The sequence below is a fragment of the Coenobita brevimanus genome, chromosome 77 (assembly GCF_032717465.1).
Source record: "Coenobita brevimanus isolate Jiangsu-jjx chromosome 77, ASM3271746v2, whole genome shotgun sequence".
NCBI lineage: Eukaryota > Metazoa > Arthropoda > Malacostraca > Decapoda > Coenobitidae > Coenobita > Coenobita brevimanus.
Window position 1 is genome coordinate 8,715,846 of NC_137030.1, and position 27,723 is coordinate 8,743,568.

Genomic DNA, 27,723 nt, shown 5'->3' on the forward strand with positions numbered 1-27,723 from the left:
TGTGGAGCGCTTTGGAGCACAAATGTGGTGGAGTACACTGCTCTCCTGGTCCTCCCTCCATTCCCTCTCTTCTCCCCCCCCTTCCCTCCTTCATCCCCCTAGGGCTGTTTCTGCCCGGGCACAAAGAAAAAAATTTCCACTGCCAAATTTGCCCTTGGAAATTGGTTATTATTGGTATAAATTGTATACCATAATCTTTGCTGGTGTTTATACTGTAAGATAAGCTAATAAAAACACACAAAACTGATGAGTAAAAGTGAAGAAATGCATATGAGAATAAAATTGTTCAAGTGTAAAAACAGCTTCAAATAACATCCCACCATCTTAGTGCAAAATTCTGCAAATACTGAGCAAGAGCAAAACATATGCTGAGTTGCAGAATTTCACATGGTTTCTTGTGTTCGTTCATTCATTCGTTCATTTTTGAAGGCTCCAACATGCTTTCAGGCATCAGCCTTGGTCACCTAATGGCAACTCTCCATGCTTGACGATCTATTGCAGCCTCCCTGTTCAGTCCCTTAACCCTCAGGGTCACACTTAATGACCTTGTCCCACGTCTTTCTCGGTCTACCCCTCGCAACCCCACCACCAACATTAACATTTCTCACCCTCTGCACCCAATTATCATCCACCATCCTCTCCACATGCCTAAACCATCTCAATCTACCTCTCCTCATCACAACACCAACACACTCCAGTTCCATCCTACCTCTCAACTCTTCCATTGTAAACCCAACCCCCCCAAGCCCTGCACGCAGGGATGCACTGCACATCCACCTAATCATTGTTATTTCTGTATGTTTGAGCCTGAGAATATCCTCTTCCTTTACTCCCCAGGTCTCACTACCATACAACATCACACTCCTAACACATGCATACAAAGGCCCCTTAGCACGTACGGAGAGTCCTCTCAATGTCAGGAGAGGTAACAGTTCCCTGAACTTCTTATAACTGCTTCTCACCTGAGTCACAGAGCCAGCTTCAGCCCCACCTCCAGCACATAACATGTCTCCCAAATAACAAAACTCTTCTACACACGCAAGAGACTCACCAGCAAGTTCAATCCTTTCGCGCCTGACAATCTCCACCTGCTCTCCCCGACATGCTGCACACATAAAATCAGCATTATCTTGCAGTCTACCTCTTATACCACTTCATCTCTTGTGCAACCATTTATCACAAACACTGCACAAGATGGAATTACTTCTCACGCCCTTGTGGCAAACTGCACATGGCCACTCTCCCTCGTCTTTGACAGTACCGCCACCAACCCTAGATATCATCATTTTTGTTTTACCTGCATTTACCCTTACGCCCTTGTGCCCCACACCATCTCTCCACTTCCTAAATCTTTCCTCTGCCTCCCTTTCATTCTCCGCAATCAACACCAAATCATCAGCATACAACATCTCCCATGGGAGTCTGTTTCTGAAGTCACGTGAGAGGGCTTCAAGTACCATATAAACAACATGGGACTCAAAACTGACCCCTGATGCACACCAACATTCACGGAAAACTCATCATTCAAATCTCCATTCACTCTTACCTTGGTGCGAGCACCCACATACATGGCCATAACCACCCTAACTAACCACTCCTCCAAGCCAAGCTTTCTCACTGCCCACTTCACCACCTCTCCAGGGACTCTGTTAACGGCCTTTTCCAAATCAACAAAAACAAAATACAGATCCCTTTTCTTCCCAATATATTTTTCTTGAAGCTGTCGAACAATGAATATGGCATCAGTGGTTCCCCTGCCTGGCATAAACCCAAACTGTATCTCATCAACATTCACTCTTTCTCTAATCATACCTTCTAGAACTGTCTCCATTACCTTCATTATGTGATCTAAAAGCTTTATACCTCTATAATTTCCGCTTTCCAGGGCATCACCCCTCCCTTTGTACACATTTACAATTACACTCTTCAACCAATTATGTGGGACAACACACTCATATATAATTATATTTATCAGGTCAATAACTAACCTCACCCCATATCTCAGGAGGCTTTGGGCATTTCGGCAGTCAACCCAGACATACCTGCTGCCTTCCCCATATGAATCCTGCCTATTGTCTCACTCACAGTAGCAGCGTCAATCAAAGCCCAAGGACCAAACTCTGGATCTGCTGGTTCCAAACCTTCCCTGTCCCAGTCACACTCCTCATTCAACAACTGGCTATAATGCTGTCTCCGCGCATCTTTAATATCCCCACTGTTCACCACTACCCTTCCTTCATCATTCTTCACACACTGCTCACCTATAATATCCTGATTATCCTTCTTCATCCGATTTGCCACCTTAAATACCATATTTTTCCTTTCCCCATGATTGTGTGTGTGTGTGTGTGTGTGTGTGTGTGTGTGTGTGTGTGTGTGTGTGTGTGTGTGTGTGTGTGTGTGTGTGTGCTTTTTTTTGTAATTTCGATACCATCAATTGTTTTTGAGTAAATCGCCAAAAACTAAAACAAAAAACTGCTGGGTGTGGCAGGGGATGGAGGAGGGATGGGGGGGGAAGAATTGGGGATGGAAGGAGAAGAGGAGGGGAAGTGTGTGTTCTTACCTAATTGTATCTTTACAGGAATGAGTCAAGCTCGTACTGTCCTGTGTCTTAAGCCATATTTATCGTACATATCCTTAAATTTGTGAATTGTTTTGGCACACACTATTTCATTCGGTAGTGCATTCCATTGATCAATTGCTCTGTTTGGGAAACTGAATTTCCTTACGTCTTTATCACCTCTCTTCTTATGCAGTTTTTTGCAGTGTCCTCTTGCTGATGCTTCTCCATATGTTAAGTAATCATTTATGTCTATTTTCTCCTTTCCTGATATGCACTTATATAGCATTATCATGTCACCTCTTTTCCTTCTCTCCTGTAGTGTTGGTAGATTCAGTTTATTTAGTCTTTCTTCGTAGCTTAGGTCCCTTAAGCTTGGTATCCATCTTGTAGCGGCCCTTTGAACTTTTTCAATATTGTCTATATGCTTTTTGAGATGAGGACTCCAGACTATTGATGCATATTCCAGGGTTGGTCTAATGAATGATGTTATTATCCTTCTTAGCATGTCTTCATTTATGTATGTGAATGCTATTCTCATATTTGCAAGCAGTGTATACATGTTCCGTACCTTCTCGCTGATGTGGTCAGCCGGAGATAGTCTGTTATTGATAATCACACCTAGGTCTTTCTCTCTTTCTGATGTGTATAGGGTTTTATTTCCTAACTTATAATCCCAGTCAGGTCTTTTTCCACTTTTACCAAACTTGATTACATGACACTTGTCCACATTGAATTCCATTTGCCATGTACTACTCCATTCATGAAGTTTATTTAATTCTTCTTGTAGCTCCCTACAAGAGTCTGTGCTAGTAATTCTCCTTTGTATTTTTGCATCATCCGCAAACATATTCAGATAGCTCTCATTTCCAGTGTTACTGTTTATATCATTTATGTACACTAAAAACATGATTGGTGCCAGCACCAAACCCTGTGGTACTCCACTAGTCACTTCTTTCCATGATGAGTAGTTTCCTCTTAGTACTGTCCTCATTTCTCTTTTTATGAGAAAGTCTTGCATCCAACAAAACAGTTTACCTCGAATTCCTCCTTGATGGTACAGCTTCCATAAAAGTCTTTGGTGTGGTACTGTGTCAAAAGCTTTCTTGAAATCTAAATAGATACTGTCCACCCATCCTTCCCTTTCCTGTATTGTGTTTGTTACTCTGTCATAGTAGCTCAACAGATTAGTAACACATGATTTTCCTTTTCTGAAACCAAACTGTCTTTCTGTTATCATACTGTGTTCTTCTAGATGATTTACCCAAGCTTTTCTTATAAGGTTTTCTAATACTTTGCTTACAACACTGGTCAGTGATACTGGTCGGTAGTTGAGAGGATTTTGTCTATTTCCTTTCTTGAATAAGGGGACTATATTTGCTTTTTTCCAAATATCAGGTAGTTTACCTTGACTCAAGGATTTCTTGAAAATTAAAAATAATGGTTTACTTAACTCCTTTGCACATTCTTGTAACACCCAACAAGAAATTTCATCAAGACCACTTGCTTTTCCTCTGTCTAATCTACTTAACTCCTCCTGTATTACTTTTTCTGCTATTTGTATATCTGGTAGTATGTGTGGACATGCGTGTTCCACATAGTCCCTCTCAAAATTTTTTTCTCCTGTAAAAACTAATTGGAAATTCTTATTTAGTGCTTCACAAATATCTTTCTCTTGTGTATAAGTGATTCCCTCGTCCGTAATGGATTGTATTATATCTTTTACTTTGGTTTTGCTTCTGATATAGCTGTAAAACAGCTTTGGTTGATCACTACTTTTATTTATTATATCCTCCTCAAACTGTTTTTGGGCTTCCCTCCTTATTCTTGTATAGTTGTTTCTTGCCTGTTTGTAATTATTATACGCCCTTTCACTATTGTGTCTTCTGTATCTATTCCACAACAAATCTCTTCTTTCTTTTGATTTTTTACATTCTGTATTGAGCCATTTCTGTATTTTCTTATCTGCTTCTTTGGGCTGTGGGATGTACTTCTGGACTCCTATTTCATAAAATTCACAAAAATTTTATATACAGCATTTAAATCTTGTCCTCGAAGCTCATTTTCCCAATCAACTTCTAAGAAATACTTCTTTAGGTCTTGATAATTTCCCTTTTTATAGTTTAGGCTCTTTTTGTAACTGTCATTGCTGTTTACTATGTCATATGCTATCCTGAAGTTAAATTTAGTACTGCATGATCGCTTTTGCCGAGTGGAGGGTGATATATTAAACTGTCAATGTCATTTTCTTGCCTAGTAAATATTAGATCTAGCACTGAAGGTACATCAAGTCCTCTTTTTCTAGTGGTTTCCCTCACATGTTTCGTTAAGAAAAACTCTTGTACGAGATCCAGGAGCTTTTGGTCCCAACAGCTTTCTTGGCTATTTATATCTAGAGTATTCCAATTTATATTTGTATTGAAGTCCCCAGTTAGTATAATTCTTTCCGATTTCTCTTCCATTTTATGTAGCAATGATCTTATACTCTGAATTGTACTCTCTGCCAGGTCCTCATATTCGTCTCTTTCCCATGTGTTTGATCTGGGTGGCATGTACAAATTGGCTACAATTACTTTACCTTCAGATGTGTCAATCTCTACTGCAATCAGTTCTACTTGTGATGGTATATCTAGGTTTATTTCCTTGACTTTTAGATTTTTCTTAGTTAATATTAAAATTCCTCCTCCTTTTTTTAAATTTCTGTCTCTTCTCCATATATTGTATTCCTCTAAGTTTAGTATGTCATTGGATATCCTTGGTGTTAATTTTGTCTCAGTTTGGCATATTATTTGTGGTTCATTTTCTCTGACATAATCATTCATCTCTAGTAATTTAGATACCATTCCATCCACATTTGAGTACATCAACTTTATCATCTTGTTTATATACTTGCCATGACATGGTTCTACTAACTTCCTCCTTTTTCTTCCATCCTGTTTGTGTACCACTTTCGTACCTGCAATCCTATTACAGTACTTTGTAAAAAAATTTCTTCTTCTCCTCTTCTGATCTTCCATCATTTTTTGTTTTTGCTTCCTCCCTTTTCTCTTTCAGTAATTCCAGTTCCTCTTGTGTTAGGCATCTTTTTATCCATACATTTTTGAACTCCTCTTTTTCCATAAGATTCTTTGCATTTTTTAGTATCTCTTCCACAGTGTTTACACTCTGGAAAGTCACCTTTAGAGGCCTTGTCTTGCTTTTCTCGTATTTCCCTAACCTTTTGTGTTCTTCTATATCTTTACTACAGATTTCCTCTGATACTTCTTTCAGTAAGCTCATTACATTTGCCATCTCCTTTTTGTCTCTAGTGATCTTGTTTTTAATTTCTTCCTCTTCTATACCAGTGATTACTATTGATTTATTTATTTCTACTGAATCTCTGACTAACTTTGGATTGTTTTGGATTATTCTTTTCACTTCCTTTTTAATGCTTTTTTCCTCCACCCTTGTTTCTAAGTCTTTCTTTACTTTCACCATTTCAGCATACGTGGTTTCTACATCATTTTTGTAGCTTTGCACAGCTTCATTCACCTGTGTTATCTTCTCCTCAATATCACTGCTCTGGTCCATAAGACTGCTTGCTTGTCTAATTGTCTCTGTGTCATTTTTTAACTCTTCCATAACACTCTCGTGATTGACTACTGTACTTCCCATTTCACTCACTTTCTTCCTAAGCGTACTCAATTCCACTGTTAGTTCACTGATGGTTGCGTCTTTCTTATTGGCCTCCCTTCCTAGTTTTTCTATCTCTTCCTTTTGCAAGTGCATTTGCTTCTTTATTTCATCCATTTCATTTTTGAAAGCCATTTCTAGTTTGTGTACACGTTCAACCAGTCTATTGTGAGTCTCCACTTCAACCAGTTCTTGGTAGAAATCATCATTTTGCTTTTTACTTTTATCCCTTTTCTTTTCCAAATTTGTTTTACTGAAGTATGTATCCATTTTGTAATACTAAATGAACAGAGTATGTACTTACACTTTCCACATGTTGCTGTAGTATAAACAAACCCAGCTGACTCAACGCATCGTGGTTCTATGTTCTGTTTGAACCAGTCTTATTTAAACTTATTATTTCTTTTCCTTTTAATAATGAAAAATCATTTAGTCTAACCTGGTACAGAGCTTGACTCATTCAAAGATACTTATTTAGGTAATGTCTCTGGCCGTGTTGGTCTGGTATAGAGCGCCGGTAACGGACGTCTACCTACGACGATGCCCTGTGTGTATGTGTGTGTGTGTTCTTACCTAATTGTATCTTTACTGGAATGATTCAAGCTCATACTGTCCCATGAATTAAACAATTTTTATCATACACATCCTTAAATTTATGAATAGTTGTGGCACACACTATTTCATTCAGTAGTGCATTCCACTGATCAACTGCCCTATTTGGGAAACTGAATTTCCTTACGTCTTGATCGTCTCGCTTTTAATGTAGTTTTTTGCAATGTGGGGCTGAAACAGGGATGTGTAATGTCTCCATGGCTGTTTAATATATAGATGAATGGGGTTGTAAAGGAGATGCAAGGTAGGGTAGTGGATATGAGGGTGGCTCTAATGAATGAGGGTGAGATGTGGAAGATTCCGGTGTTGCTGGTTGCTGATGATACAGTATTGTTGAGTGAAGATGAATGGGAGTTGCAAGGTTTGGTGAATGAATTTGGGACTGTGTGTAGGAAGAGGAATCTGAAAGTTAATGTAATCAAGAGTAAAGTTATGATGTTTGAGAAGAATGAAGTCACAGAATGCACAGTGAGGTTGGATGGTGAGGATGTGGAGAGTGTGAGTGCATTCAAGTACTTGAGTAGTGTGATGAGTAAGGATGGAGCTTTTGGGGATGAAGTGCTTGAAAGGGTACAGCAGGGTAGGAAGGTTGTTGGTTCATTGAAAGCAGTGATGAGAAACAGGGAAGTGAGTATGGAAATTAAGAAGTCCCTGCATGACAGTACTGTGATCCCTACCCTGATGTATGGAAGCGAGGTGTGGACCTTGCTAGAGGGGAACAAGTCAAGAGTGAGAGCAGTGGAAATGAGTTACTTGAGAGGAGCAAGTTGAGTGACATGGAGGGACAGATTGACGAATGAAGTGAAGGAACGTTGTGGGGTGGATGTGGATGTGGTTGAGAAGATAAAGAGAAATACACTGAGGTGATTTGGACATGTGGAGAGAATGGAGAATGAAAGACTGACTAAGAGGGTGTATGTAGGTGAGGTGGAGGGAAGGAGAGGGAGGGGTAGACCGAGGATGAGGTGAAGGGATGGAGTTGTGAGGTATATGGGGGAGGGGGGAGTGAGCTGGGGGGTCGGGTAGTCAAATGGTGGGTGACAGAGCGACTTGGAGGCGTTTTGTCTGCGGCCACCCTTTACGGGATTAGGGCGTCGGGCTATAGATATATAGATAGATAGATAGAGTGATCTTCCAAGAGTTAAGCACATGTCTGGATGCAGAATTTCATGAGCTTTCTCATGATCACTTTGGAATTTCCATATGACCAATTGTAAGCAAATAAATTGAAAAAAAAAACTTGAAAACTCACAAGTCAGTGCTATCACCATGGAGGAGGGTAGGGACTGAGGAAGTGAGGGGGGAGCTGGGAGGATATGGAGGAGGGACGGGAGGGGGGGAGAAGCGAGGCTGTGGGCAGGATCCTCCCACTTCCATCAACAGGTGGAAGGACACTTCTACCATGCATTTACTCGTGGCTTGTGGTCCATTAGACACCAAGTGGCCATGGGGAAACAACTCACCAGGACCGAGGGACTTTCGATGTTTGGTAGAAAGGCAGACGGCCGCTGTCGCTGAACATGTACTCGTGGCTTGTGGTCTGTCTTCGATGGAGAGGGCGGTTGGGAAAGACTTAGCCCATATGCCGCACAATATTGGACATTCAATGAGAATGCATACGGACGTTTTGACACCGTTTGTGGGTTACAGTTATGTTACTTGGGTGCTGGAGGTTCGTTGGGAGCGATATGACGAGCGCACGATTTTGACCATTCAGCACAGGGCCGGACGGACATTTTAGCTCTGGTTGTGGGTTATGAACTACTACCTGCTCACGGCTCATGCCCAGTGGCCACGATACTGAATGTTTGAACAAGTCGACTACCGTATTTGCCGGTGTATAGGGCAACTTTGGAACCTCAAAAAAAAAATGCCTAGAATTGGGGGTCGTCCAAAACACGGGTATAAAATCCTAACCTCTACATCCTGAGATTTTGGAATCCATAGGCGTGATAGGGAACATCGCTAAACACTCACCTTGGTCCTTGTTTCCATGTATATAGTACACAAACGGTCAAAAACTGTTGAAATTACTATCATCATCATCAAACAACTTGTCTTCTATATGAAGGCAAACTTTTATAAAAAAATGTCTCCATGGATACAGCCATGAAGTCAAGAAAGATGAGTAACTTGTTTAGCCCACGCCATGAACACCACTATGTGTATCTGCAGCGACTGGCGGGTTGTTTACGAACTACCACCGAGTGTAGGGTTGCCAGGTCTGAAGCAGGGTTCATTACCAACAGTGATAAACTACAGTGACATTGACGTTATTCCTGGTGGATTAACTTCAATCCTGTAACCACTTGATGTCTGTCTGAATAATCCATTCAAAGACCGCATCGTTGAGCAATGGAACAAGTAAATGATCAGTGGTGAAAAGTCGTATACAAGTGGTCGGAATATGCGTGCCTTGGGTCTGGATGAGTTGTGATTTATCAAGGCATGGAATGATATTTCTGTGAAACAGTCATCAACTCCAATTAAGAAATGTGGAATATTCAGTTCAGTGGATGGCACAGAAGATGACATTTTGTGGGGGGATGAGGAAGAGGAAGCTGATGCCAAAGCTTCACCTTTGAATAAAATGTAACGTTCCTTTAACCTATTTTATAAAATCCATGGTAACTTGATTTTAAGTTTTTAATAAAGTATGAGTTTATACTCGAATATTATATTATAACTAAAATGCCGGGAATGGTGACTGAGGGCAACACGACACCCCTGGGAGGATCCTACAGAGGGGCAGACAGAGCGTGACCCGACCCCAGGCGACAGGGACATAAGTTCGCCCGGGCCACGCGCCCCTATGACCTGGAACTCGCCCACCGCCACCATAGCAGGAAAAAGAAACTACCTTGCGGGCAAGCTGACCATTGATAGGATCGGGGTGGAGCTACTCCTATAGCTCCAGGCAGCACCCCTGCAACGTCCAGTAGCTGTGCCCTTTTTGAGACAGCCTGCAGCTGCTCACCCCTTCTTCAGGTGACGGCCGGTAGCTGCTCCCACCTTCGTCAGGAGACAGCTGGTAGCCACTCTGAAGGTGCCCTAGAGACGGCTGGTAGCCACTCACCCCTCTTTCAGGAGACGGCCGGTAGCCGCTCCGAAGGTGCCCTTGAGACAGCTAGTAGCCGCTCACCCTTCCTTCAGGAGACGGCCGGTAGCTGCTCCCACCTTCGTCAGGAGACGGCCGGTAGCCGCTCCAGCCTTCGTCAGGAGACGACCAGTAGCTGCTCTGAAGGTGCCTGAGACGGCCGGTAGCCGCTCACCCCTCCTTCAGGAGACGGCCGGTAGCCGCTCTGAAGGTGCCCTTGAGATGGCTGGTAGCCGCTCACCCCTCCTTCAGGAGACAGCCGGTAGCTGCTCCCCCACACGGGCCATGGCAAGTAGCTGGGCTTCAGCGACAGCCGGAAGCCGCGCTCCCAAAAAGACCACGGTCAGCAGCCGGGCCCTATGACAGGAGACGGCCAGAAGCCGCTCCTCCGTCAGGTGCTGCCACCCCCCCTCCAACGTGACAACCTCCAGAAGGAGGGTCCCAGTCCCGAGGACCTGTGGAGAGGCCCTGTGCTATCCCCAGGGTTGTCCTCCGCCCAGCCGGCTCCAGAGGGACCTTGCCTGACAGACTCTGATGACGGCCGACACTGCAGCTCTCTCCATACGGTGTCCCCAATGGCAGGAGACCGCAACCACCGGGCCCCTGAGGCCACCCCCAGGACCCTCGGGCGAGGCCTTTCCCCACCCCGATGCAGATGACCCTTGTCCTCTGTCAGGAGCCCAAGTGGGTGCTTCAGGAGGCTGTTTGGCCCCAGCCCTGAGGGCCGCACTCCAAATCCCAGCCCTGACAGTGCAGGGCCCTTCGCCGCCCACAGCCTCGGATGAGAGAGGACCCCCCTACAAGTGATCCCGTGGCCGCTTGATACAGAGGCCACAGGCGGGACTCAGCCCCCATCAGGAGTAGGGTTGTGAGTCCTCCCGCTGCCCCCACTAACCATGCCGCCGCCCCACCGACAGTGAGTGACGGTGAAGAGTGCAGTGACAGTGTAATAGTGACTTGAATATCGGGCAGTGTATTATCCGAGGGAATATAAGTCCAAGGGTTATTAACGTGTGATAGTTATGGTTATGGGCTTCAGCGATGGCCGGAAGCCCTCGTCCTCTGTCAGGGAAGGAAGGTTGTTGGTACACTGAAAGCAATGATGAGAAATAGGGAGGTGGGTATGGAAGTTAAGAAGTCACTGCATGATGGTATTGTGATCCCTACCCTGACGTATGGAAGCGAGGCGTGGACCTTGCAAGAAGGGAACAAGTCAAGAGTGAGAGCAGTGGAAGTGAGTTACTTGAGAGGAGCATGTGGAGTGACGTGGAGGGACAGGTTGACGAATGAAGAAGTGAAGGAACGTTGTGGGGTAGATGTGGATGTGGTTGAAAAGATTAGGAGAAATACACTGAGGTGGTTTGGACATGTGGAGAGGATGGAGAATGAAAGACTGACTAAGAGGGTGTATGTAGGTGAGGTGGAGGGAGGGAGAGGGAGGGGTAGACTAAGGATGAGGTGGAGGGATGGAGTTGAGAGGTATATGAGGGAGGGGGGGGTGAGTTGGGGGGAGGGGAGTCAAATGGTGGGTGACAGAGTGACTTGGAGGCGTTTTGTCTGCGGCCACCCTTTGCGGGATTAGGGCGTCGGGCTATAGATAGATAGACAGATAGATAGTTATGGTTTGGGCAGATAGTGAAATAGTGAGAGCAAGAAGAAAGATCTAATAAGAGTGCAGTGATTTCAGTGAACATCAAACTCGCCCTTCACAGTGTAATTCCTCTGCACTGCAAGATCTGTGAATTAGCTGCCCAGCCTAAGCACAGTTTATGTTTCCCTCCAAGTGACAATAATCTATTCCCCTTCCAAAAGACTGCAAACATTATTCGTTGTGCTGTTCACCTACTATCCTGAACTACTGTCTAAATAGTATCCGGTGTGATACTACTGTCCGCGATACTTGCATATGACTTATAAATACCCAGATTTCTGTTGTTGTGACATCTACCTGTTCCACGAATAGAATTAGTCAATACACGTGTAAGGTTGTTGCCTTGAGTTTTTGTGTCCTGCCTCTCTCTTATTTGTATAAGCTCTGGTCTAGAAAGAGAACCCAGCTGCACACTAGGTGTTCAAGGGACAGGAAGCTGACCTTTAAACACCTGGCATAACAATAACCAATTTTGATATAGGAGGTGGCACATGCAGCTTAGATAGCCTGTAAAACCCACAGAAGAAGCTGGTTTACAGTAAAACCTAACCAAAGGCTGTGTTGCTTAGCAACGTGTTAACAGAACATAAGAACATGAGAAGAGAGGATAACTGCAGTAGGCCAGTTGGCCCGTGCTAGGCAGCTTCTAGAAGAGTAACTGAAGTACTAGAATGAGATAAGGACAGCAAAGAAGAAGGCTCTCCCCAGCCCTCCAAACCCTCCAGCTGAAGCCGGCAGGAAAAAGCCAGAACACCACGCAGTATAGAAAAACTGGCGTGGACATTTTATAGGAAAGTGTGAAAGGAGAGCAGAGACTATCGTAGTGTAACCTGAAAAGGAAAAAGTATGAATCAGTATAGGTTATAAGATTTTCTTTATTTCTATACCCACCCCTTGTTTGTCATATGCTTATCAAGCCTATGCTTGAATCTCTCAATACAAGAGGCAGCAACAACTTTACTAGGTAGCTTATTCTATTCGTCTACTGCTCTATTACCAAACCAATTTCTACCTATTTCCTTATTGAATCGGAATTTTTCTAGTTTGAAACCATTACTTATAGTTCTATCTTGTATGCTCACTTTAAGTACCTTGCTAATATCTCCCTTATTTATACCCTTCATCCACTTAAACACCTCAATTAGGTCTCCCCCCTACTCTACGCCTCTCTAGCAAGTGCAGACTTAGGGCTGTTTCACATCGGCTGTCATGCCATGTGGGCCACGTTATGCTGCAGACTCACACTAACGATGTTTGCTATGCGAGTGTTCACACCAGACGCTATGTGTGTTAACACACACACAGTTTCTTGGCTGCAGCGATGGGAGATGGTACTCTGTGGTCCCCTGAGGAGGAGGAGTTATTAATGTTAACTGTAGCCATGAGCAATAAGAGAAAACAGAAGTGGGTACATGGAACAAATATGAAAAGACTAGAATGTGATGAATATCATCATCTTATTCAAGAGCTGGAAATAGATGAAGAGAAATTTAGACAATATTTCAGACTGTCTCCCGTGAGGCTTCTGAAGTACGCAACGCATTCATGGAGTACTTCACATCAGAAGAGGGAAGTGTTCCCTGGCAGACGGATATGGTCAGCCGTCGTTAATGAGAGAGAGAGAGAGAGAGAGAGAGAGAGAGAGAGAGAGAGAGAGAGAGAGAGAGAGAGAGAGAGAATGTTCTCTATGAGTCTGTAGAGAATATATATTGTATAGATACATACAAAGTATTTTTATTACATTGTAATCATAGGATATGTACTATTTACATCAATCAGTTAACAAAGACAAAAAATATACTAACAATCCATTTGAAGGCTCTTTGCTATATTCTCCCAGCATCTGTCCTTCAGGGTAATGTCCCGGTAGCCTTCCGTGGTCATATCATACAAGCACGGATATTTCTGTACCTCCTCTATCAGCTGCTCCATTCTGCATATGGGCTCTCCAATGATACGTCTCGTTCAAGTGCACATAACAGACAGCAGACTGACATCTGGGGACTGAGAATGGGGAGTGCAGGGCAGCTGGTGCAAGTCCCAAGACCAAGTGCGCATGCGTGAGCAAAGCTACGCCGGGAAAAATTGCCGGCCCGGCAATTGGGAAAGCTATGTGAGTGGTGTCACAGGCATCACATGCGTAGCTTTGCATCCGGTGTGAACTGTCTCATTTAAAACAACGCAAGTGATTGAAAGCCATATGGCTCGGCATCGCCAGCATAACGTGACTCACGTAGCATTGCAGCCAGTGTGAAACGGCCTTTAGTCTTTTCAGTCTGTCTTCATACGACAGGTTCCAACCATCATGTATCATTTTTGTCATTCTTCTCTGTACATTTTCTAATGAGTTAATATCCATTCTATAGTAAGGGCACCAAAATTGTACTGCGTAGTCTAAATGAAGCCTTACTAATGCTAGATTCAGTTGCAGTATTACTTTTGATGACCTGTTGCTCACGCTTCTCGAAATAAATCCTAGGACCCTATTAGCTTTATTTCTTGCTTTAACCCGTGGCGTTCCGTCGACGTGAATTAACGTCCACACGTTTTGTCACTGCCAATCCCACTGACATACATAAACGCGAATCAATTGCGAGGTCCCTAATTTGCACAATTTTCAATTTCCGCGAGTGATTTGTTGGTACGTATACACGGGACACTTTCCTCTACAAGATGCCTGGCAGGGACAATGCCTTACCCAGCATGACCTCCCCCCCCCTGCTCGCCACTGTCTCAGCAATTCACCCGTTACCAGCGACCTGGCCAGTAAAGCCATGTCATGCCACGGTACAAAATTCAGGGCCAGAGTGATTCCCCAATCGATGACAACGTGGAGGACAAACTTTACATAGCATTAGAGGAAGAAACAGTCAGAAATGATGATCAGGTAATGTTGCCAAAAAAGGTCAGGTATGTTGAAGTGTTTATTGAAACAATGTTTATATTGCCTATATTACTGTGTGAAAACCAATATTCTCTCATACTACATATAAATTCGTACCAAATAAATAAATAAATACCATTTATGAGTGGTGTGGAATGGTCACACTTCCATAGAACTCGTTTTCTTTGGAGCCAGCCTCATAGAAAACACAGTAAGGTGAGGAGGTACTGCTACCTGTATCGAGTATTTTAAACCTCAGGTGAGCGATTTCTCTATGATTTTTCGATGTTTCTCACCAAAAGCGGAGGTTTGAGCCAAAAAAAAATTTGTTCCAAAAATGGTCGGGATTGGGGGGAGTCAGTGGTGGAAAAGTGGTCGGGATGGGGTGGGTTAATACACTGTTGCCTTGGTTTGAGGTCGTTACTAACCATAACTCCTAGATCTCTCTTGCATTCCGATTTGCTAATTTCTTTGTTATCTAAGTTGTATTTAGTATCTCCAATGGTCTTGCCTACATTACGTACTTTACATTTTTCAACGTTAAATTCCATTTGCCAAGTTTTAGACCATCTGGACAATGCATCGAGGTCCTTTTTTAAGTTATGGTAATCATCAGTCGAGTTAATGATACACCCTAGTTTCATATCGTCAGCAATTTGCTGATGCTAGTGACTCCTAAGTCTAGATCATTTATATATATTTTTAATAATAAGGGACCGAGTACTGAACCCTGTGGTACACCGCTAGTTACTAATCCCCAATCTGACTTAGTTCCATTTATTAATACTCTCTGCTTTCGTTCTTTCGGCCAGGATTCTATCCATTTTAATATATTGCCATCTATACCGTGTGCTTGAACCATTCTAACTAACCTTTTGTGTGGGACCCTATCAAAAGCTTTACTAAAATGTTCGTTTCGTTTCGTGTTCGTTTTTAAAGTCTCCAACATGCTTGCATGTGTCGGCCTTGGTCACCTAATGGCGGCTCTCCACGCTGCACGATCTATTGCAGCCTCCCTGTTCAGTCCCTTAACCCTAAGGTCACACTTAATGACCTCGTCCCATGTCTTTCTCGGTCTACCCCTCATAACCCCACCCCCAATATTAACACTTCTCACCTTCCTCACCCAATTATCATCCCCCATCCTCTCCACATGTCCAAACCACCTCAATCTACATCTCCTCATCGCAACACCAATACACTCCAGTCCCATCCTACCTCCCAACTCTTCCATTGTAAACCCAGCCCCTACAGGCCTTGGACGCAGGGACGCACTGCACATCCACCAAATCATTGTCATTTCTGTACGTCTGAGCCGGCGAATATCTTCCTCCTTCACTGCCCAGGTCTCACTGCCATACAGCATTACACTCCTAACACATGCTGCATACAAAGACCCCTTAGCATGTAGGGAGAGCCCTCTCAATGTCAGGAGAGGCAAGAGCTCCCTGAGCTTCTTCCAACCACTTCTCACCCTAGCCACAGAGCTAGCTCCAGCCCCACCTCCAGCACACAACATGTCTCCCAAATAACAAAACTCTTCCACACACTTTCACCAGCAATTCAATCCTTTCACGTCTGAAAATCTCCACCTGCTCACCCTGGCACGCCGCACACATAAAATCAGCATTATCTCGCAGTCTACCTCTGATACCACTACATCTCTTATGCACCCATTTATCACACACACCGCACAAGATGGAATTACTTCCCACGCCATTGTGGCAAACTGCACATGGCCACTCTCCCTCGTCTTTGACAGTACCGCCACCAACCGTAGATATCATCACTTATGTTTTATCTGCATTTACCCTTAAACCCTTTTGCCCCATACCATCTCTCCACTTCCTAAACCTTTCCTCCGCCTCCCTTTCATTCTCTGCAATCAACACCAAATCATCAGCATACAACAACTCCCACGGGAGTCCGTTTCTAAAGTCACGTGAAAGGGATTCAAGTACCATGATAAACAACATGGGACTCAAAACTGACCCCTGATGCACACCAACATTCACGGAAAACTCATCACTCAAATCTCCATTCACTCTCACCTGGGTGTGAGCACTCACATACATGGCCATAACCACCCTAACGAGCCACTCCTCCAAGCCACACTTTCTCATTGCCCACTTCACCACCTCTCTAGGGACTCTGTCAAAGGCCTTTTCCAAATCAACAAAAACAAAATAAAGATCCCTTCTCCTACCAATATATTTTTCCTGAAGCTGTCGAACAATGAATATGGCATCAGTGGTCCCCCTACCTGGCATGAACCCAAACTGCATCTCATCAATATTCACTCTTTCTCTAAGCATACCTTCTAAAACTCTCCCCATTACCTTCATTATCTGATCTAAAAGCTTTATACCTCTATAATTTCCTCTTTCCAGGGCATCACCCTTCCCTTTATACACATTTACAATTACACTCTTCAGCCAATCATCTGGGACAACACACTCATAAATAATCCTATTTATCAGGTCAGTGACTAAACTCACCCCTATATCGCCTGAGGCCTTCAACATTTCGGCAGTCAACCCAGACACACCTGCTGCCTTCCCCACCCTCATCCTGCCTATTGCCTCACTCACAGTAGCAGTATCAATCAAAGGCCAAGGGCCAGACACTGGATCTGCTGGCTCCAAACCTTCCCTGTCCCAGTCAAACATAACATCGTAAGCTTTATCGCTATCTACTGCCTCATAGACCTCCAAGTAGAATGACAACAAGTTTGTGAGGCAGGATCGTCCTTGCCTGTATCTGTGCTGACTTTCGTTTATAAGATTAAATCATTCTAAGTGTTCTCTAATCTTATTTGCCAAAACTGACTCTTAACATTTTTCCTACTATTGACGTTAGACTTATCGGACGATAATTCGACGCAGCTGATTTATCACCCTTTTTAAAGATGGGTACTACGTTTGCGGTCTTCCATGCCTCTGGAACTTCTCCTGAAATTAAAGTCATTAAATAACGTTAAAAGTGGCTGACATAATTCCTCTTTGGTTTCTTTTATATATTTTGCATACATATTGTCCGGACCTGGCGATTTCGAGGTTTTAAATTATTAATTTCTTTCAATATGTCCTCCTTACTAATGGTTATTTTACTAGGGATATTTTCCGTATTATCATCGTAAATATATGCTGCTTGAGGGACCAGGTCTACATTTTCCTTGGTGAATACTATCTATCTATCTATCTATCTATAGCCCGACGCCCTAATCCCGCAAAGGGTGGCCGCAGACAAAACGCCTCCAAGTCGCTCTGTCACCCACCATTTGACTACCCTCCCCCCAACTCACCCCCCCCTCCCTCATATACCTCTCAACTCCATCCCTCCACCTCATCCTTGGTCTACCTCTCCCTCTCCCTCCTCCCACCTCACCCACATACACCCTCTTAGTCAGTCGTTCATTCTCCATTCTCTCCACATGTCCAAACCACCTCAGTGTATTTCTCCTAATCTTCTCAACCACATCCACATCCACCCCACAGCGTTCCTTCACTTCTTCATTCATCAACCAGTCCCTCCACGTCACTCCACATGCTCCTCTCAAGTAACTCATTTCCATTGCTCTCACTCTTGACTTGTTCCCCTCTTGTAAGGTCCATGCCTCGCTTCCATACGTCAGGGTAGGGATCACAATACTATCATGCAGTGACTTCTTAACTTCCATACTCACCTCCCTACTTCTCATCACTGCTCTCAGTATACCAACAACCTTCCTTCCCTGCTGTACCCTTTCACGCACTTCATCCCCCAAAGTTCCATCCTTACTCATCACACTACCCAAGTACTTGAATGCACTCACATTCTCCATATCCTCACCATCCAACCTCACTGCACACTCTGTGACTTCATTCCTCTCAAACACCATAACTTTACTTTTGTTTACATTAACTTTCAGATTCCTCCTCCTACACACTGTCCCAAATTCATTCACCAAACCTTGCAACTCCCATTCATCTTCACTCAACAGCACTGTATCATCAGCAAACAGCAACACCGGAAGCTTCCAAATCTCACCCTCATTCATTAGAGCCACCCCCACATCCACTGCCCTACCCTGCACCTCCTTTACAACCCCATCCATGTATATATTAAACAGCCATGGAGACATCACACAACCCTGTTTCAGTCCCACCTTGAGATCAAAGAACTCACTCAGCTCACCATCCATTCGCACCGTAGCCCTAGCTCCCTCGTACATACTCTTCACAGCACTCAACAATTTCCCCTCCACTCCATATATTCTTAATACCTTCCACATACCTTGCCTATCTATTGTCATAAGCTTTCTCCAAGTCCATAAAGGCAGCATACACTTTCCTTCCCTTCTCTAGATATTTCTCCACTAAACATCTTAGAACAAATATCTGATCTACACACCCTTTTCCCTTCCTAAATCCCCCTTGTTCTTCTCCAACTAGCTCCTCTGTCATATGCCTAACCCTATCAATGAGTATTCTACCATATATTTTACCAGTCACACTAAATAGGCAAATACCCCTATGGTTACCACATACTTCTCTCTCTCCTTTTCCTTTGTATAAAGGAACAATTATACCTGATTTCCAGTCCTCTGGAACCCTTCCCTCTTCCCAAGCCAATCTACACAACTTCCATATCCACTCCACAACAATCTCACCCCCATACCTAAGCATTTCACCACACACTCCATCAATACCTGGGGCCTTTCCCAACTTAATATTCTTCATCGCTTCCACGACCTCCGCCCTACTGATCTCTTCCTCCCTCCTCTCATCTCTTCTTCTCCCAGCCATTTCCCAACCACTTACACTCGCACTGTTCTCACTCTCCACATTCAACAAATCCTCAAAGTGCTCCTTCCATCTCTTCAGTTTCTCTCTTCTCCACCAACAATCTATTATTCCTATCTTTCACTCCCCTACTATTTCCCCTTTCACACTGCCTTACTTTCTTTACCTCCTTCCAAAACAATTTCTTACTCTCCCTCCATTTCACACTCAGATTCCTCCCAAACTCTTCATCCACTTTCTTCTTACTCTCCTTCACCAGTCTCTTAACCTCCCTTCTCCTGCTCACATATACCTCTCTCTTCTCTCTCTCATCTTCTCCCCTACCTCTACTCGCTAACCATTCACTATATGCCTTCTTCTTTTGTTCCACAGCTCGTTTCACCTCATCATTCCACCATGCTGTCTCTTGCACACCCTTGCATCTCCTCCTCACTCCACAAACCGCCTCACACGCTGCGCCTATCTCCTCCGTGAATATCTTACATACGTTTTCCACCCCTTCCATCTGCTCTAGCTCATACCTTCCCAGTCTTTCTTCTTGGTGAATACTGATATGAAATAATTATTTAGGATGGAGCACATTTCTTTATCTTCACTGGTAATGTCACCTGATTGTGTTCTGAGTGGTCCTATCCTATCTTTAATTTTTGTATGATACATTTGATAAAAACCCTTGGGGTTCTCTTTTGATTCACTAGCAATTTTAATTTCATAACTTCTCTTTGCTTTTTGTATCTCCCTCTTTACTTCTCTATTTAAAATCGCATACTGGTTACATAAGTGTTCCTCTCCACGTTTTATTTTTCTATATACTGTATTCCTTTCCCTTGGCCTATGAGAGATTTTAATCTGTTGTTTAACCATCTTGGTTCTGAATTATTCGTTCTAAACGGCTTTGAAGGGATATATCTATCTTGGCCTCCGTGTATTATATTTACTAACCCGTTATATTTCTCACTGGTCGAACGTCTGCTTGGTACTGGATCTGAGTTAATCCCCGTCACCTGTACTACACTCCTACCCATGACCTCACCTTCCACAGACACCTGGCACGCATTCCCACCTGTTTCCTGCCCCTCACCTATGACCTGGGGTTCCCCACTGACCTGGCACTCCCTAAAACAGCTATTCTCTCTGTGGAATACTGTTCTAAAATAAGCTCTTAATCCATCGAAATCTCCTAGACGAAAATTAGGAATGGTGGAGGTATTTCCAGTGGAACAGACATCCCCAAAAATCTGAACTTAATCTCTTCATGATTGCTATTACCATGTCGTCCACCAACCTCTATATCACTAATGATATTTTCTTTATTAGCTAAAACCAAATCTAGTATATTATTACCTCTGGTGGGCTCCCTGATATACTGATAAAAGGAAATTATCCTGTACTACCTCTAGAAATTCCTGACTCTGCTTCCCCTGTCTGATTTCTTCAACCTATCCTTGGCAGATTAAGGTCCCCTACAATTATTACTAAGCTGGACTGTGATGCTTTCCTAATTTCCTCCCAGAGGTGTTTACTATCTGCTCTACTTAATTTTGGAGATCTGTAAATCGCTCCTATGACTAATTTCTCCCTATTGTTAGTAATTTCAACCCAGACACTTTCTGTGTCCCTGTTTACTTTAATGTCTGCTTTATTGTAAACAGTTTAATGAATCATATACATAAATAGCTACCCCACCCCCCTTTCTTCCCAGATGGTTTGATACAAAAATATTATAGCCCTTTATCTTATATTCTGCTAAAAATTCTCAAGTGTCTGTATTCATCCAAGTTTCACTAGTAACGGCAATGTCTATTTTCTCTCTACAGATTAAAGCCCTCAGTTCATCCATTTTATTACGTAAACTCCGGCTGTTTGTGTAGTACACTTTCAGATTAATACGAGTAGTTATGCCTCTACCTTGGGATTTACTGCTTTTTATTTCATTACTAACTGGGAAACTCTTAACTTAACTAATGTAACAATTTTTTGTACTATCACTTATCGCCCTTCTATCATTGCTTGTTCTGTCTTCTATCATCGCCTGCTCAATCTGAGGTGCCTGAGTGGTTGTATCTACACTAATGGTTAAACTTTTGTTCTTACTTTTGCAAGTCTTGATGCATCTATCCAAAAATGGTAATAATGATTTCTGAGTGCAGCTGCTGTAACTTCCTGTACATCTACTTCTCAACCTTGAAAATAAAAATCTCTAACTCCCTATCTATCATTCCAGCTAACACAGTAATCACTCTAATATCCAGATGCCCAATAACCGAACATCCCCACTAACCGAACCTTATCGTCCTGGGATTAAATTTTTTTTTTTTTTTGCCGTCCGTAATTTGAACTTGCCGCGCGCGCCGCGTGAGAGCATTGTTTTGGTTCGTCATTCCTCTGACGTCCGATAGAGCGCCGCTGCATCCTCCCCACTTCCCGCCTATCTCTCACCACGACTGGACCTACGCTCTTCGCCATGGCTGCCCACGTGCTTGCTTTTGTGGTGGTGCCGTACTTGCTGCAAGGCCTCCTGCTGCTCTCTGCCCTTCTCTTAGTGTGTGTGATGATGGCCCTGCCTCCTGAGAAAAGGAAGAGAGTGGTGTTGACTCTGGAGAAGAAACGGGAGATATTGGAGAAAGTTGATGCGGGTTGGTCTTCTTCACGCATTCTCCTCGAGTTCAACCTGGCCCGGTCGACTTTGTTCGATATCAAGCGTTCCCGAGACAAGCTCATGCAGTACACGGTTGACTTCTCGTCGAGAAGCAAACGCAACGTGGAGAGGAAGGTTATGTTTACCCCCAAGTATGCAGAAATCGACAGCTCCACGTGGATTTGGTATCGACAGCAACGTGCAGCTGGTGTGATGGTACGTGGAACGGAGCTGAAGGCTGCTGCTGAGAAGTTTGCAAGGCTTCACGACGCCCTAGACTTCAAGGCATCCGAGGGTTGGCTCTTCGCGTTCAAGTTGCGACATGGCCTTACTAACCGTAAAGCACATGGCGAAGCATTGGACGCTAACGAGGATGGAGTGGACGAGTTTCGGCACAAGGTGAAAGGCTTGATCGACAGGGAGGGCCTCACTCTCGGTCAAGTCTATAACGCTGACGAAACTGGCCTATTCTATCGCTCGGTGCCAATGAACACTCTAGCTGATGAGACGGAGAAGCGTGTACCTGGCTGCAAGCTTTCTAAGGAACGGATATCTGCTTGTGTTGTGCCAATGCTAACGGCATGCACCGGCTTAAGCCCGTTATTGTTGGCCGTGCAAAGCAGCCTCGGTGCCTTCGTGGGGTGATGGATGTCCTTCCTGTCGTATGGTACCATTCTTTGAAAGCATGGTTCACAGCTGTGATTTTCAAAGACTGGTTTCACCGTCACTTCGTCAAGGAGGTCATCCAGTACCAGACGAAGACACTGGGAATTCCTCGCGACCAGGTAAAGGCTCTCCTTCTCGACAATGCACCTGCCCACCCGTGCGACAAGGACTTGGTTGCTGAGAATGGCCGTATTAGGTGCATGTTTCTGCCACCTAATACGACTGCTCTCATTCAACCCATGGACCAAGGAGTGATCGTGGCAACAAAGCGCCTGTACCGTCGGAAGTTCCTGGACGAGGTGATGGTTGTGCTCGAGGACGAGGACGAGCGCAGGGAAGGACGTGACACTCAAGGCAAGCGGACTTTGGAAAATCTTCGCCGCTACAACATCAAGTCTGCGCTGTACAACTGGGCTAGTGCATGGAAGGAAGTCCCTGTGAAAACTCTTGAAAATGGTTGGTCTCGTCTGCTTCTCGGAACAGATGTGGAGTACGATTTCCTAGGGTTTGACGTGGATGACTTCCATGCACGGCTACGTACGCACGGCGACGATGTTGATGTGGACGATGTTCATGAGTGGCTGGACGACGACGAGGGCGATCCTGGGTATCAGACGTTGTCTGATATCAAGATCGCGTCTTCGGTTGCTGGTATCAGTCCCGAACTTGAAGATTCCGACGACGAAGGCGATGATGATGCGGACTCCTCTCAGCAGGACACTACTCCAGCCATCCCCAAGCTGAGCGCACTGCGGGAACATCTAGAGTTCATCCTAGACTACCTGGAACACCCGGACTGCGACAGGGAGATGGGGCCCTTGGGACTCGTGGAGGAAGTGCGTGCTTTCTGGCAGCGCATCATCAATCGCCAGAATCGTCAGTCCTTGCGTCAGTCAACGATTGACAGTTTTTTCAGGCCCGTGACCCCCGCTGTGCCAAGCCCTGGTTCCACTCCGTTGCCTCCCCAAGACAGGCCCTCATGCTCCGAGCCACAGCCCAGCACATCAGCTACAGTGGAGTCACCGCTCGATGTGAGTTTGCGGCTATCTTCAGAGTCTTCTGTAGTCGGTACGCCATCACCACGACCCACCAATGCACCCCTTGGTCGCCTGCCAGTGATACTCTCGGACTCTGACAGTGAATAAACAGCAAGAACTTCTCCACTAGACCACACGGGAATTTTGAGTGTTGTGCAGTGAAAAAAACAGTGTGTTGTGTTAAGGTTTTCGAAATGAGAGAAAAGACTCAGTAGAAAAGAAATTTAACGTAACTAACCTTCTTTGTTTTGGCTTTGGAAAATAAAAAAAACTTGGGAAAAGTTAATGTGCAACACTAAAATTTAATGGAACATTATTTGGACTAAAGTGAACACTGTGAAGAGAACGGACTTCTGTGTGTTATTGACTAAGTTCAGTGCAAGACTTCAGGAAGAGTGTACTGCAAGTGCTTCAGGAAATCGTTCTTACTGTCAGAGTCCGAGAGGAGGCGGTTATTCATCGAGGTGGCCAGGGACTTGCTGTAAGTAGCCAGAATGTTTCACATTGTACTTTTTTCCATACTATACTTACCAGAATGTTTCATATTGTACTTTTTTCCATACTATACTTACTAGAATGTGTCATACTGTGCTTTTTTCCATACTATACTTACCTCATGCATGTGCAGTAGGAATGTGTTTTTCAGAGTTAGGTTCGGTTAGAGTCCATAAGTACCAGAATGTTTATTAATGTATGAACATACTTCTAAACCCACATTTTATGTTTCTTTTGCTTTTATTTCAGTCATTTATGTGCCTTATTGGTGTGATTTGGGTGTTAAATAGGTGCTATGCATGTCCGGAGGGAGTTGTATAGGTGTTTCTCTGAGTTAGGGTCCATAAGTACAAGTCCATAAGCTGGGGCCCAATATCCGGATGAAACCAATATCCGAACCTACCGATGGCTCTATTGATCTGGATATTGGAGGGGTTACTGTAACTCCCTGCCTGCTGAGTCCCATCCCAACTATACAAGGCACTCCATCCATAAAACTGGTCCCAGCTGTCTATGAAAGGTATTGCATTATCTTTGCAGTACTTTTCATGGCGGCAATTAAAACCTATTGCCCCGCTCAACCACTCCCTTCCAACCCACCTCCTTGGCAAAACACTGAGCACTACAGGGGTTCCTCCCCTCTCCCTAACAGTCTCTAACATCAACTTGTCCTTCTGCCACAGTACCTCACTCTTACACCTACTAATATCATTGCCTCCTACACTGAGGCACACAGTGGGTTTGTCACCACTATCCTTCACAATATTTGAAATTTTCTCTACCACAATAGCCACCCTGGCCCCTGGAAGACACACATGTTTAGCAAGTGGAGTATACATGGCTCTGTTAAGATATCTCACCTGGGAGTCTCCAACAACGGCAACATTTTTCTTACCTTTCTTGTTCTGACTATACTTACCTGTACGGGAAGTATCACTTTACTAGTCGTTGGGAAAAGTGATAAAGGACTGGGGTTACTGGACCAGCAAGCTCCCAATGTCTAAAGAGTTGGGGCTCATCTTATGCACAGAGTATACCTCTAAGCCCACATTTTGTATGGAAATATTGGAAGTAGTCTTATACACAGGTAGGCCTTATACACCAGCAAATACGGTAGCAGGCCGAAGTTCTCAGGGAATTTTACGTCCAGATAATAGCGAGTAAATTTGGATAAATGTTTAATACAGCCAAGGTCCAGCCTCCAAATAATGAACACATCCAGATACCGAGCGTCCAGATAAATGTGGGACTACTTTGTGTGTATGTGTATGTGTGTACAGTAATCACTCCAATATCCGACGTAATAGAGCCATAGGCAGGTCTGGATAGTGGTCCTGTCCGGATATTGGGCCCCAGCTTATGGACTTGTACTTCTGGACCCTAACTCAGAGAAACACCTATACAACTCCCTCTGGACATGCATAGCACCTATTTATGACCCAAATCACACCAATAAGGAACATAAATGACTGAAATAAATGCAAAAGAAACATAAAATGAGGGTTTAGAAGTAGGTTCATACAATAATAAACATTCTGGTGACTGGCTCCTGGACTGGTACTTATGGACCCTAACCTAGCCTAACTCAGAAAAACACCTTCCTACTGCACATGCATAGCTCCTAACACCCTATTCACACCAATAAAGGACATTAAAGAGTGAAATGAGGTAAGTATAGTATGGAAAAAAGTACAGTATGAAACATTCTGCCTACTTACAGCAAGTCCATGGCCACCTCGATGAATAACCACCTCCTCTCTGACTCTGACAGTAAGGATTTCCTGAAGCACTTGCAGTACACTGTTCCTGAAGTCTTGCACTGAACTTAGTCAGTCGCACACAGAAGTCCGTTCTCTTCACAGTGCACACTCTTGTCTAACTAATGCTCCATTGTAACTTACTAAGTGTTGCACTTTAACTTTTCCCATTCTTCTAATAATTTTCCAAAGCGAAAACAAACAAGTTTATTTACGTTAAATTTTGTTCCAGTTGAGTCTTTTCTCTCACAACTGTAAATCCTTAACACAACACACTGTTTTTTTCACTGCACAACACTCTAAATTCCCGTGTGGTCTAGTGGAGAAGTTCTTGCTGTTTATTCACTGTCAGAGTCCGAGAGTATCACTGGCAAGTGACCTAGGGGTGCATCGCTGGGTCGTGGTGATGGCGTACCCATTGCAGACGACTCTGAAGACAGCCGCAAACTCACGTCGAGCGGTGACTCCACCGTGGCTGATGTGCTGGGCTGTGGCTCGGAGCATGATGCAATTATGCGACTGAGTGGCTCTGTGGCGGGAGAAATGTAAACATCACGTGACACCAGAAGCGTTTTTAATTGGGTGGCATCACGATCACGTCACGATAGCGGGCGGGGAAGGCTACTTGATCAAAAGTTTTTCATTGGCTATCATCATCATGGGAATGTCCAGTATAGCCGTGTTGGACCGGGGGTGATCATGCTAGAGTGAACTCTGCGGATTTGGCCCACTTCTCGGAGCTCTGTGCGTGTTATGCTAACACACTCGTGTTGCAGTAATTAAATCGTATTAAATAATACTAATTAATTGCTCACCGTGCTGGACTCGAATCGTGCTGGACTAACGCATGCTGGACGCGAGGGTACCGTATATATATATATATATATATATACTGTATATATACATGTTTATATACAAATACATATACATATATAATATATATATATATATATAAATATACAGTAGAACCTCTTTGGTCCGGACCCCTTTAATCCGGATTTCTGTTAATCCGGACAAAATTTAAAAATAATAAGCTCCAAAAATATGTTGAAAGTAATTCTAAAGTCATTTTCAAAATCGGCGCGGAAAGCAATCGTCATTCGTTTAGTCTCGGATCACGCTAGGTCGCAACATGGGCGCCTGTTCACACACACACTAGCATTCGTTCCATCAACTAGTTCACCAACCATTTATATTTTTACGCTGTATTTCAAAAGTTAATCCTCCTTACCATGCCCCTTAATGCAAGTGTAGCTTCTGTAATGAATAAAGGTGTTAAAAAGAGGAGTTTGCTTACAAAAAAATGAGTCAGAATATTCTGCAGTGTTTAGTGATTACTGTAGGTTATTTTTTGTACTTAAATGTGCTTTACTTGTACATCAAACATTAGCTTCTTGCCCATATGGGTGTTATCAATATGCCAAAGATGACAATGTATTTTTTGCCTACATAAGTTTTATTTTTATTCCAAATACAGTAATCACTCCAATATCCGGATCAATAGAGCCATCGGTAGGTTCGGATATTGGTTTTGTCCGGATATTGGGCCCCAGCTTATGGACTTGTACTTACGGACCCTAACACAGAGAAACACCTATACAACTCCCTCCGGACATGCATAGCACCTATTTAACACCCAAATCACACCAATAAGGCACATAAATGACTGAAATAAATGCAATAGACACATAAAATGTGGGTTTAGAAGTATGTTCATCCATTAATAAACATTCTGGTACTTATGGACTCTAACCGAACCTAACCTAACCGAACCTAACCGAACTCTGAAAAACCCATTCCTACTGCACATGCATGAGGTAAGTTTAGTATGGAAAGAAGTACAGTATGACACTTTCTGGTAAGTATAGTA

At 43.8% G+C, this 27,723-nt stretch overlaps 1 protein-coding gene across 1 annotated transcript in view; it reads right to left on the reverse strand.

Moving 5' to 3' along the window:
* The window catches only part of LOC145408361 (aspartate beta-hydroxylase domain-containing protein 2-like), a 105,127-nt gene that overhangs the window by 10,582 nt on the left and 66,822 nt on the right, over positions 1-27,723 (reverse strand). The window lies entirely within an intron of this gene.